We start from the raw sequence: 13,742 nt of genomic DNA on the forward strand, positions 1-13,742 counted from the left end.
CCGTGGGAGGGAAGCCAGAGAGAGAGCATGTGCTCGGAGCCTTCTCTTAAGGAGTTGTGTCTGACCTAGAATGACCCGGATGTGTCGTAGTGCTGGTCTAGATGCGCATGCTCAGTACACAGGATGGTACACGTAGAGTATGTAAAGAAAAGGTGGAAGGGTCCAGAAACCAGCTATCAGCAAAGCCTGACTCTGGGGGAGGGGGGAGTATGTAAAGAAAAGGTGGAAGGGTCCAGAAACCAGCTATCAGCAAAGCCTGACTCTGGGGGAGGGGGGAGTAGCTTGCTTCCTGTTGCTACTGGATTTTGGAGTCTGGAGGTAGCTTAATGACTGTGATTTAGTTAACAATAGGTGATAGACTTTGCTGCCAAAGTCCTCCTCCTTTAAGGTGTTTGCATATTCAGTGATTGACTTAAACAAAAAAAGACATTTCCAGTGTCTCTAGAGAAAATGAGTCTTTCAGACTGGAGGTGGCCAACAACCTGAGAAATGAGTGAGCTTATGATTTGACTCCCTTTGTGGCCTGTAAGAGAAGTTTTAGGCCTGCATTTTAGTCCAAAATACATAACTAGATATAAAAACACAACTTGGAAGGGAAAAGGGGATTTTCACGTAACAGGTCGACCAGGCATAGTGTGCGATGGGGCCAGCTGCTGCCCGCGATGGCAGAGTTCCTGAAGGACCACCCCCTGCATGCGATAGTCATGATCCATATCAATGGAAACAATCTGTGCAGGAGGTACAGTCTGTCGCTGGGACTCAAAGTGTGTGAAGACTTGCCACTCTTCAAGGGTGTCTGCTTGACACCACTTTGGTCTGGTTGGACTTCCTGCAGTGTCATGTGTGGCACGGGGCCTACAGCTGCCCCAGGAAGAAGGTCACCAGGGAGACTGGCCTGTTTGTCTTCACAGGCGGGCGGCTGGGTTATATTGCATCCTGCTATTGTCTTCTTTCTGCCATCCCTCTACAGGGGGGATAAGGTTCACTTGTCTGAGAGGGTGCTGTCTGCTTTCTTGGAGACCTGCAGGGTGGCCTTTGGGCGCTTCTTCCCCTGTTTGGAAGTGAGGGAGTCAAGCACTAGGCTGACCCCTCCTTGTGGCAGGTGGTGCGGGTTAGAAGGCGTGAGATGAACTTTGGTGTGCACCTTCAGGCAGCTTAGGCAGGGTGGAACCCACTTTCAGTCCTCAGGGGCCAGCGGCATGAGGGCATGGATGAGGCTCTGGCCAGGACTGCGGGACCGCCTCAGAGGCTCTGCAGCTCGAGGTGGCATTGCCCTCAGTCTGGCTGCCTCACCCCGGGGTAGACCTGGATAAGCTGCGCCGCCTGCGAGAGGGGCCAGGCTTGTAGTTGGGTGCACGACCAGCCCAGGGGACAGATGCAATTCTGGTTCCTTCCGATGATCCAACCTCTGCACCACAGGTGCTTTGCTGCCACATAACTGCAGGTCTCGTCCTCTTCCTTCTTTAACTATTAATAAAGTGGCCCTTTTTCCAGCTACGTTGTCTTGAGCGTTCATTGGGGTGGTGCACAAACAATTTGTTGGGACACTGAAAAATCAGAGTCAGCTTAGTTAACTGGCTACTTTTGTAATACATGTCTATGAATTCTGCACCAATGTTAAAAGGATCTTGTGACTGATGGGTTCTTATAGAGATGCTTGAGTTCAAACTTTGTGATACGTTTTTGCATTTCATTTTGTGTTTGCCTGCCCAGATGAAATACAGCCATTTTCTTTGTAATGCAGCTGAACCTGCATAATATAGCTGTGATTACTAAGTACATGGTAGTCCTGCCACCCAACTGAAATGATTAAAAAATTATTATAATTATTTTTAAATGGCTCAGAATGCCACCCAAAGCATTATATTTATAACAAAAGGTTTTTTTTTGTTTTTTTAAAACAAGTAAGTATTTTTTAATGTTTTGAAAACTTTATCTGGAAAGATATAATCAACAGGGAATAATGTGTTAATTCAACAATTTGGATCTGTTAGGAGTAGTGTTGGTTGCTGGGGAAAGTGGACCAAAGCTCTGCACTGAGGTTGCTACCCAGAACCGGTGCTTTTTGTGAAGGAGGTGTGGGGAGTTTTAGGGTTTAAAAGAATTATAGGGGATGATTTAACTCATAAAACAAAGAAGGGGGTAGGTTAGTATGAAGTAGCTGAGGGAAATTACTAAACAGAGAGGGAAAGCATGGGAAAGGAAGTGAGAACCTTTAAAGTTAGAACTGTAGGATTAGGCAAAGTAAGGGGGGAAAAGTGTGAAGCAGCAGCAAGGGGGAGGAAGAGTTAACTCTGAAGTGGAAAGGAAAAGAAATTCAGAAAGCCAGTTGGCCTTGAGGAATAGGAAGGATAACACCAGGGCATGAAGTTAACACACAGGTGCAAATGATGAGATCATGCCAGGGAAGAGAAGTAAGTGCAGGGGTTTTGATTGGATTGATGGCGAAAGCGGACCCGAGTGTATGATTGGTCGAACAGCATAAGGGGGATGAGTATGACTCAGCAAGATTGTAAAATTTTGATTGGCGGGTGGAAAGATAAAGTTGCGCCAAGCCTTGTCTCTTGGTCCCCTTTGGGGTTGGTGAACGCCAAGGGGAGATTCTGCGTCTCTGAACATCTGGAAGGAAGGATCATGTAAGTGTATATAGGCATGTAGTAGAGTAGAATTAGTGAGGTTTATTATTTTCCCTGCTATGTATGTACTGACATCTCAGCTGCCCTTGAAGAGCCCACTGTATTGGGTGGCAGCTGCTTAAGTTACTAACCTCAGATACAATAAAGAACTTTTTACTTGGATTCTGGTGAGTGTGTGTGTTCAAAGGTGGCATGTGATGGCTCAGGAGAACCCAATGACTTGCGCGGGCAAGCAGCAAAGGGAGCTGGGGCAGCCCAATCCCTTCACACTATTATGAAGCCAACTAGGCAGCTGCCTCAGGCACAGACCTCACAGGGGTACAGTACTGCCTTTGAGGGACATACAGGTCCAGCCTATTTATACACGGATCTTTTATACGTGAATTTGACTAAACAGGAATGGCCCCTGCAAATGAGAAGGAATGTGCTGATCCCTGGAGAAGGGGGAAAATGCATCCCTATAATATCAGTTTAAAAAACTGAACAGTCCTTTAGCAATAGCCTCCTTAATGAGAGAGAGGGAGGGCAGCTGGCTGACAATCCATCAATCCTTCTCTCTCTCCAGGCAACCCCTCCCTTCCCCCTGAGCACGTGAAAGAAAGGTGATCGCTTTGCATTGGTGAAGGGAGGGGCTGAGTGTAAGCTCTTTGTAAGCTCTTGGAGGAGGACTGATTGATGGATTGTCTTCTTAATGACTCTTCTCTTACATCACAAAGTTCAGCAAGGCTGTTTTTAAATCAATCAAGGAGCAAAGAAACTTTGCTTTTTAAATTGATTTGCTATAGTGCGTTTTTTGCCATCCACATGAGTGCTTGGAACCCACCTGAATAATTAGTGTCAACCTGTAGTTTCATACAGATGTTTTGTTTTTTTTTATCCATGTAAAAAGTTAGCCTTGGCTAGGGTGCAAAATAGCCTTGCACCAGCCCTGCTCCTACCTGCTCTTTGATGGTGCATTGGACTTATGACTGCCTCCATGGCAAAAGGTTATGGGGCAGGCTGGTCAGGTGTCTGTTCTAATGAACAGTGGCCCTTAGCCAGTGTCTGACATGGCTGATCTGAAGCCCACACCTCATTAGGCACACAAATTGTGAGCACAACTGAGGTACAAATTAAACATTTTTTTAACGAGAAGATGAAATGCATGCTTGTCTGAATTTTGACTGAAACATGCCCTCCACACATTGCTTTGTTTGGGGACCAAATCAGCTGTGACCTTAAATACATAGTTCAGCACTGTACTTTTGGTTATTTTTGAAATAGAAGCTGCGAGGAGCCCAGTCCAGACTGGCAGCCCAATCCAAACTGAATCCCCCCTCACCAATGCAGCCCCTCCAAGAAGGCCCGCACTGCATCCTTAGGTGGGGGCCAGTGGAAAGATCTTCACAGGGTGTGAGCTTCTCTTCACTTACCCTGGAGAAGGCTTCCACTATCCCTAGGGGACTTCTTAGTCCTGCACCAGCTATTTTGATGGCGCAGGACCAAGGCATGTAATGGTGGCTGAAAGAGAGAGGATTAGGTTGTAGGTTCATACTACCTAACCCATGCTCTCCCTCCCTTGTTGCGCCTCCCTCCCCACCCCCTCCTTGAAACTCCCCAGCTCCATTCCTCCCACTGCCCACCTCTACTACTGACTTACCTCATGCCTGGGGATGGCAGTCTGATCACTGGCCCATGCACCCAGCCACCAGCAATTGCACTGGTGGCCTCACTGTGCAGGCCAGTGGCACTGGAGCATACAACAATGTTGCGCAACTTCCAGCAGAATCCAGGCACTTCTGCCCGGGTTCTGCTGCCTCCACCAGCGTAACTTGCATTCCACCAGCAAATAATTTAGATTGGACTGAACTGCCTAATCTTGACACAAGGGAAAGAGTTAAATTCTCATTCCACTTGCTGTAGTCCTGACATAGTTAATGCTCTCCGTGGCCTGAACCCAGGCAGATGAGATGACTGTTTAAAGTCATGTCCAGGGAAATTAGGGATACGGTATACATTTTGCACTTATCTTTCAGTGTGCTGCTGTTAGCATCCTGTAAAAGGAAAACCCCAAACCAGCAAGATTAAATATTAATCAGTCAGCATATTAAAAAGTTGTATTGCACAAGGAGCTAATTAACTTCATAGCATATTGATCTGCCTGCAAGTCATTCAGCCCAAAATATGCAGTGTTTACATTTTCTATAAAGTTTACATGACTTAATATCAATCAAAACTTTTGCCAAAGCTGATGTCCCTGGTTGCAACATTGCATAAACGATAAGGAAGCTTCTGAGTGTAGCAAGAGAAATCTTACTGCTTTGCAAGTTGTAAACTTGATGTTACTAACAGCACTAGAATATGTACCAGGAGGTGGAAGAGGTATTTAACTCACACAGGTCCAAGCGGACTCATTGTGCAGGTTGGGGGTTATCCCGGGCAAGGGGACAAATGGCTCTTACCACAAGGAGTCCACCAGCCTTCCAACTTACCCCATAGGATGCAGTGCAGCATGCATTGGCCCTGCTGCATTGGTGCGGAGTGGTGGTGGAGAAGATTGGACTGTTGGGGCCCAATCCTATCCAACTTTCCAGCACTGGTGCAGCCGCAATACAATCTTGAAGTAAGGGAATAAATGTTCCCTACCTTGAGGAGGCCTCCATGACTGCCTCCCCACCACAGGATGCAGTGGACACCTCATGGGCACGGCTGCACCGGCACTGGAAAATTTGATAGGAGTGGGCCCTGAGTCCGTTAAGAAATGAAGGAGTTTCTACTCAAATATGCTAGGCATGTTTTATAGCCCAATCCTATTGGGCTGCTGTTTCATTGGAATGCATGTTCTGGTGGTGCAGCACACTTTACAGCCTTTGCAAAATGTGACACACCATACAGCCTGGCCACTGCTGCAAACAGAGCCACTCCAGAGCCCCAGTGCAAGTAAGATTGTGCAGGGGATGGGTTGCATGGGGCAGGGAGGGGGAAGAATGGGGCAGGAATCAGGGCAGGAATGGGAGCGTCAGGGGCTGAAACAGGGCAGATATTGTTGGCAGTAGCTCCACCGACACCCCATCCTCTTTCATGACCTTGATCCACCTCCCCAGGTCCACCTGAACTTGTGCCAGCAAAATCTCTGGTGCATATCCAAGTAGACCCATTGGGGCAGTGGAGACTTATTTCAGGGAAAGGGAACAAATGTTACCTGGAGGAGACTGCCATGACTCCCCCCCCCCCCACACACACACACACCCAACAATGCAGCAAGCACTCTGGTGGAGGGATTGCATTGGTGCTCGAAAGGGAGGGATGTTGATCGGATTGGGCTTAAAGTTATTCAGGTTAGCAAAGTCCTTTTCCAAGCCATTTTAGAATGGGCCTGGTCATATGTCTGTGTTCTTTGGAGCAGCTTCACCCTAACCATCAAGCAGCAATCAGGGGAAAGAGAAGGAAAACTGAAGAAGAAAACTTCAGGATCTGCCTCCTTTTCCAACCGATCTCTCTTTGGATCAGGCAAACTGTGTCTACCACTTCCCATGGGACATGAACCAATCAATATCTTGCAAGACATCAAGAAGCAACAAAAGGTTGGGCTTGTGTGTGAAAAGTTCACTTTAGTTATTAGACAGCCGCTTAGGCCAGTTACAATTGAGCAAGGCATGAATGCTATGCACCTAAACTGAGCGGCCACACTTTGGCCAGCGAACAAAGTAATTAACTCAAAAGCAGGTTTTTGCTTAGTAGATTTTCTTTGTCCAACCTCTCTTTAAAGTAGACTCATTTGCTTCTTTTGAAATGAGGTTGAGGTGGCACATGTTCACAATGTTTTTGCACCTTATGCATACTTAGGGCCAAATCCTATCCAATTTTCCAGGGCCGGTGCAACCCTACAAGTGGGGCATGCACTGCATCCTGTGGCGGGGAGGTAGTCACAGAGGCCTCCTCAAGATACAGGAACATTTGTTCCCTTACCTTGAGTCTGCATTGCAGCTGCACTGTGCTAGAAAGTTGGATTGGGCCCTTACTTAGGTGTAAGTAAGTACTACTGCTGGAATCAATAGTACTTATGTCTGAGTAAATACATTAGATCAGCCTGCATTTCTTTGAAAAGTAAATTGAACCTTTTTTCTGTTATCGATAATGAACAGGTGTACAGGTATAATCCCAAACAGAGCAAAGGCTGCATTCCTAACCACACTTTCCTGAGAGTAAGCCCCATTGAACAAAATAGGACTTACTTCTGAGTAGACCTGGGTAGGATTGTGCGCTAAAGCACCCATGAAATAGTAAAAAACCCCTTGCTCTCCCCAATGGTTTTGCCACACTTTAGTCTCTCTTTTTGCACTATTTAGTAAAAATAACAGGAAAAACATAGTCAAAACTTACAGACCAATCCAATGCTTCCCAGTACTCAGGGCTGCAGCAGTGCAGAAATGGCTACCACTGCAGCCCATGGGGCTAGGAAGCAGCATCAGGGCTACTTGGGGTAAGGGAGCTTACACTTCCTTACCCTGTGTAATTGCCAGGCGGCCCTGATGGGTCTCCTCTGATCTATGCCTGCTATTGAGTGGGTGCAGATTCGAAGAGTCCTATGTCAGGTCTCCTGGGCTGGGAAGGGGGATTCAGGATATGTAGGCCCTGCCTCCATTTCCGGTCCTGCCCTGCTCCCTCCCCCCACCACACCTTCTCCCTATCCTCCCTCTGCCCCAGAATGCCTCCCCCCCCCCCGACTTACCACTTTACCTCCCAGAGCTCACCCGGAGCTCCAGGTGGTGGTCCTCCATCCTCTGCCCTATGCTTGCTCAGCATGGGCTCATGCTGAACCAGCTCCAGCACTGGACTACTGCAGACTGTCACAGGCATGCCTTATAGCATGTTTACAACACTGTATGCCAGAGCTGGGCCACCACGGGCCCATTTGGATCGGGCTCTTAATGTGTAGTTGGCCCTAATCTGTTGTTCGGAGGTGTTTCATGGCCAGAAGCTCCTTCAGTTCATGAGTTCATGGAAGGAGACTTGGACACATACAAGGAGTACTTTTGCCAGTGGGTAGAGTCCTTGTGTGAGCCCAAGTCTCTTTCTGTCAATAGGTATAGTCTGTAGCCACATAGATCCTCCATGCAAGGATGTGATCCGATACAGGATTTCTTATTCCCCATTAAAGAAAACAGAATCATCTCTTGAATTTGCATCTTTCTCTTATCACAAAGTAAAACAAAACCAAAATCAAATTTATAACTGGCAAAGAAAGAGATAAGCTTTAAAAGATTTGCTAACCTAGTAGATCACTGCATTATCAGATTTGCTGCTGTTCCTAACCTTTTTGCAGTATGGAAAAATTAGCCAAGAAAAGCCCAACTTTTAAAAGAGGAAATTGGCAAGATCTGAGAAGCATGTGTAGGTGGCTTATCCGTAGCTTAACTGAAATACTGGCACTTAATTGTCAAGAATAATTGAGATTAGTGCTTCTAGCTCCTCAACTACTCATTGTACAAAAAAAAAAAAATTTGCCTCTTTGAATTCATCTTTATGTTTCATACTGAATGACAGAATATGAGTAGACCCGCATTTTAAAAGAAAAAGACTGAATGGCCCCAGGCTTCCAATGAAACTTCAGTGATCAAATAATCACGGTGACTACGATTATCTTAATGCTCAATCCTATTCCCTGGGGGCTGGGGATAAGAACAGGCCCTCAGTTTGGCTGTACTTGTCATAAGAGGCGACTAAACAGCCACTGGGTAGATGGAACTCAATAGCCTGGGAAGGCAGTTCATCTGAGAGAAGGAAAACTCTGATCCCAAACCTCCACTGCCTTGTGGCTACATCCAGTTATGGAAAAGGCTTCAGGAGTCAACCTCGAGGCAAAATCCGGAGCCGGAGTCCCTGAGGCAGTTCATGGCTGAACACAGTCACGTTCTGGCAACTCCTGCAACGCCTCTGGAACCAACCGTATTGGCTTCTGCCTTTCCATTGGACCATTTCCGCGATGTGGAGAGGGGGGATTTGCTGCATGGGAAACAGTCTATTCTCCATATCTACTCTACCCAGGCTTCGCGCACTGGAAAGTACACTCTGTTCCAGAACCACCATTCAGAGCGTGTTACCATAGTCTTCCAAGACTGAAGGATGCCAACAGTACAATCCTATCCTTTGGCCACTACTGGTGTAACCAAACAAAAAGGAACTTGCGGGGGGGGGGGGAGCAGATTGGGAGGCTTCTGAAGGGAAAGTAGATTTAAAGTTCCTTACACCTCCATGAGTATCTCACTCTTCAATGGGTCTCTTTAGCTGGTGCAGGTCTGGAGAAGGTGGGTGGGAAGGCTGCTGACTGAGGGAATAGGATGTGGTGTGAGCCATTGCCATCAGATCCACCCTTTCTGCAGCCTCCCCGCCCTGTTCCTTCCCCTCCCCATCCAGTTTTGCCCCCTCCTGCCCCCCCCCCCCCCGCTGCTACCTTATCTGCTCTGGCAGCTGCTGGAAGTCTGCTTCAGACATTGGGGAGCAGGCAGACTGACTGTATTCCCACCCCATTGCTAAATTTCCATCTCACAAAACTATGAGATGCGCATCTCATAGTTGCCTATCCCATGCCACTAGCTGCTGATTAGAGATATAAAGACATATGTGCCTACCAAGGCCTCCTACAAAAACTAACCAATGGTTTATCTTCACAGTCATGAATGGCAGCAGATCCTAAATTCAGATCAAACAAGGTCTTATATTGCTCTTTGTGATCTTTGGATCAAAGACCTCAGGGACTGAAAGTGACAATATACATATCCAAAGCATGCAATAAACTATTGAGCTAATGCATTGCCTCATTTAAGCTTTTCCTTTTGTTAAATTGTGGTTTTTTTTTATTGCAGTCTCTTGTCCTCCACTAGGAGCTGTTCCTAAGGATAGCATTAACATCCCTCTTAGCATTCAGTAGTAAAGGTTAAAGGAATTGCTTGAAATAAGGGAATAATATTTGCACTTCATAGTGTGTCATTTGCAGTAGCTAAGATGGAAAAGGCTCATTTTATGCAATTCTATTTTTATGGCAGGTATGGCATTTTCAGAAATATAACTTCATACATTGAGGGTTTTCACATTTATCTTCTGCCTGGATAAAATGCTTTTTGGTAACAGAGGAAAAAACCTAATCTGCTCAGTTGTGATTTATAGAAATCTGGATAGAAATATGACTATAAAAATATCAATATTTTATATTTTAGCAGTGATCAGAAAAGCATTTCTTTGCACAATGAATACACAAGTATGAATTTTGTTAGGGGGATCTAGATATGTGTAGGTCTTGCAGGTAGTGTTTCTACTACCTGCAGATCCTACAGGAACTATTTCTTATATAGTGATATCACCAGGGACGCGCGATGCAGGGGCTGCAGGTGCGGCAGAACTGCCCCCCCCCCGTCTGCTTACACCTAAGGAGGCTATCCTTAAATCTGTTTTCTCGGGTGTACAGAGATCCACCTTGGGTGTAAATGGGTTGGAAGGCTGTGGTGCTTTTCAATGGTGGGGAGATTCTGCCTCACCTGCTGCCCCTGCACCACATGTCCCTGGATATCACATTTTCCCAGTAATTGAAACAGTAGTACCTTTTGTCATTGTTGGGATGAAATGATCCAAATCAAGTTAGAATGAAGTGATCCAAAGAGTGCTCTTGTTGCTACAGTCACTTGTTGAACAGTGCCTGTAATGTGAGCAATGACATGTGACAGCATCCTTTTTTTTTTTTTTTGCTGAATGACCACTTACTGTTGAAGTGCAGCAGTCCTCACCCATGTCTGTGCTGTGAGTTCAGTTGTTTCTCTTCTCTTCAGTAGCAAACCCTTCAAGCTATTATCTTCTCAACAAGACTATCCTCACTCTAAGAAGCTATTCATTGCCTCCTCTCCTGTGGGGCTGACCCAAGACTTCCTGTCGCCTGAGATGGCTTGCCAAAAGTTGCCCTCTCCCTTACCTGATGATGTACCAGCCTCTGCTCCTTCCATGCTTTGGGAAAAGGAAGAGGGAAATGGAACTGAAGAGGAAGTGTGTAGGAAAGGAGACACTTTAGCTCTTCTCTGCACTTCCTCTTTGGCTCCCTCTCTCTCTTTTTCAAGAGAGTGGGAGGAGGAGGAGGAGCAGCGGAGGTTAGAAGTAGGATGGAGATGGATGCCTCTCTCAAGCTGCTGTCCCAGGCAGCCACTGCCATCAGCTTCACCAGCTTCCCTGTGCTGGTGAAGCTGCAATAAACATCTTGCAATAAAAATGGTTGGCAACCTTCAGTCTCGAAAGACTATGGTATAAGCCTACAGCACCCAGTATTCCCAAGCAGTCTCCCATCCAAGTACTAACTGGGCCTGACCCTGCTTAGCTTCCGAGATCAGAGGAGATCAGGCACATGCAGGGTAACAGTTGCAATAAAGGCTTGACAGGAACAAGGCACATTAGCAAAGTGTGAGTGGGATGTTCATTGAGTGATCTTTGAATAAGCCTTTTTCAGTTTTATTAAGGTATTTATTTTTTACTTAGTTTCATTGAACTGTATTACTGGTTTTAAACAGTTTAAATGTTGTATGTTACCTCAGGTGCCTTTGGACAGAGAGGCAATGTATGGATACAAACCAGCAAATAAAAAAATTCAGTTATCTTCTCTCTCTCTCTCTCTCTCTCAGATATATATCTGAGAGAGAGAGAGAGAGAGAAAGAAAGAAATTTCTTTACAGATGCTACAAATTGCTCTGCTCTTAGATTAGAAATGAAACAGACATGCCAAGTACTGTGTCCCATATCTTAGCAGCTGTTTTTAAGCAGAATTCAGCGGAATGCAAAGTGGTAGCCTTATCTGGCTAGTCTGAAAAGTTGGTGGAGAAAACATTTCATTATTCCCTGAGCATCCTGTATCAACACATCCATTTAGAATTGCAAATTAAGATCAAAAGGGGCTTGTGTGTATTTGAACTGTATTTCTGCCTTCATAATTACCGACGTAATAAGGCACCAACAGTTACAAATTTATTATCATCTATTACCCAGTATGTACTGAAGAACAATTAATCAAAATGTTTATCTTTCATTAAAATACAGCAGTAATTTCAATGAGTAGAATCATACACTGGGTGAGATGGCAGCAAATTTTCTCTCATGAGCAGTTTTCCACAGTCTATTATGCACAGTTCTAGCATAACTCAACAGGGGTTTAAATGTGTAATACAAACAGCATAAATCTAAGCCCTCTTTGGTACTTTCCCTTCTTGCCTGCCTGCTTGCTTCCCCTCCTCTCAACTTTTTGCTCCATGTCAGTTACAGAGCTGCTTCAGGTCACTGGTAGTGCTAGGCTGTGAGTGGTCCTGTCACCTCCCTGTTCCCAACCCAGAAATGGACACTTGTGTGATTCTCAGATCACAGACGTTCTCCCTGCACAGCAGCAGACAAATAGTTGCTCAATTTAGACATCATGCCAAACCGTAGTGGCCTGTGGGTGGTCCGTGTTTTCACTGAAGGTCTAATATGCCAGAAATCTAGATTAATTCCCACCCAGGTTTTATTCAAGACTCAAACTTACTCCAAACAACACAGTCCTGGAACAAGCTGGAATCCCCAGGGTATATACACTGCTGAAATAGAGATGCCTGTGTTGGCTTGGTCATGTCGTGAGAATGGGCGATGGTTGGATCCCAAAGGATCTCCTCTATGGAGAACTCGTGCAGGGAAAGCACCCTACGGGTAGACCACAGCTGCACTACAAGGATATCTGCAAGAGGGATCTGAAAGCCTTAGGAATTAACCTCAACAGACGGGAAATCTTGGCCTCTGAGCGTTCTGCTTGGAGGCAGGCTGTGCAGCATGGCCTTTCCCAGTTTGAAGAGACACTTGGCCAACAGTCTGAGGCAAAGAGGCAAAGAAGGAAGGCCCACAGCCAGGGAGACAAGACCAGGGATACACTACACTTGCTCCCAGTGTGGGATTGTCATTCCCGAATTGGCCTTTTCAGCCACACTAGACGCTGTTCCAGAACCACCATTCAGAGCGCGATACCATAGTCTTTCGAGTCTGAAGGTTGCCAACAAACTTACTCCACACAAATTAGTTGTGGTCTGGTATAATGAGAGATAGTGATAGGTCTCATTCTAAAGACTTGTTGCTATAGAATAAAACCATACTTTTTCTTTGAGTACTTTGCTGGGTCTGTGAAGAATCTTCTACTTGGTTCATGCTGATCATAGTTTTGGCCCACTGCATGCTGTGAACACCAAAATTTGCAACAGGTAAACTGTGACTTAGGCTGCTTGTCTGCTTTTCTTTTCGATCTGTTCAGCAGTTAGCTTCTCACATACACCCTTGTTCCATGGTGCAGCAGGCTCTTGAGCAACAGCGTTTGTCTGTGAATGTGAACATCACAGCAAACCACAACTAGTGTGAACTATGAATTGCAAACCAACTTCAAATGATGGTTTGAAGTCCTGATTTGCTTGCCCCTTGGAAACCCTGGCTTGTACATTGATATAGGTTTATGTGTAAAAACAAAACATGGTTTGTTGTGGGAGTTCAGTGTGCATTTTTCATATCCTCTGCTGGACCTCTACAAAACAATTTAGAATTACTGTAGGCTTAGATTTTGTCAGGATCACTCTCCATTACTGCCAGTTCATGATTCATAATAAATCATGTGCTATTGTTTTAATGCTTCAGGTACGGGAATGAAATATTACATCAGAACTTCATTTAATATGAGTAACTGACTTTCCTGGTTATCAAAAAAAACAAAAAAAACAACACCCAGTATATACACCCTATTAGTATACCTATGATGCCTGCAAATCAGTCTCAACCCCCCCCCCCCTTTCCAAGGCAAAAACTTGTGGCAGCCATCAATACAGAGCAACACAGAGAGGGAGGGGGAGCAGCTAACAGAGACAGGAAAATGCATGATTTAGAGGAAGTTAGAACTTACAGCTGGCCAAAGCTTATCACTAACAGACCCTTCTTGTTGACAGGTTAATAAAGTGCCTTACTAACCTCAGACATATCATCAGACACAAATAGATGAAAATAGAACAGCAAGCATCGCAAAACGGTCAAAAACAAGACTTCCCTTTGAGAAGGCAAGTGCAAGTGCAAAAGAAAGAAAGTGAAGAGGGT

The 13,742-nt window shown here is 45.5% G+C and overlaps 1 protein-coding gene and 1 pseudogene across 1 annotated transcript in view; one reads left to right on the forward strand and one right to left on the reverse strand.

Moving 5' to 3' along the window:
• The window catches only part of MEI4 (meiotic double-stranded break formation protein 4), a 173,403-nt gene that overhangs the window by 89,570 nt on the left and 70,091 nt on the right, over positions 1–13,742 (forward strand). The window lies entirely within an intron of this gene.
• LOC136637715 (5S ribosomal RNA) lies at positions 10,907–11,028 on the reverse strand (annotated as a pseudogene).

This window comes from Tiliqua scincoides, chromosome 1, assembly GCF_035046505.1.
Source record: "Tiliqua scincoides isolate rTilSci1 chromosome 1, rTilSci1.hap2, whole genome shotgun sequence".
Classification (NCBI taxonomy): domain Eukaryota; kingdom Metazoa; phylum Chordata; class Lepidosauria; order Squamata; family Scincidae; genus Tiliqua; species Tiliqua scincoides.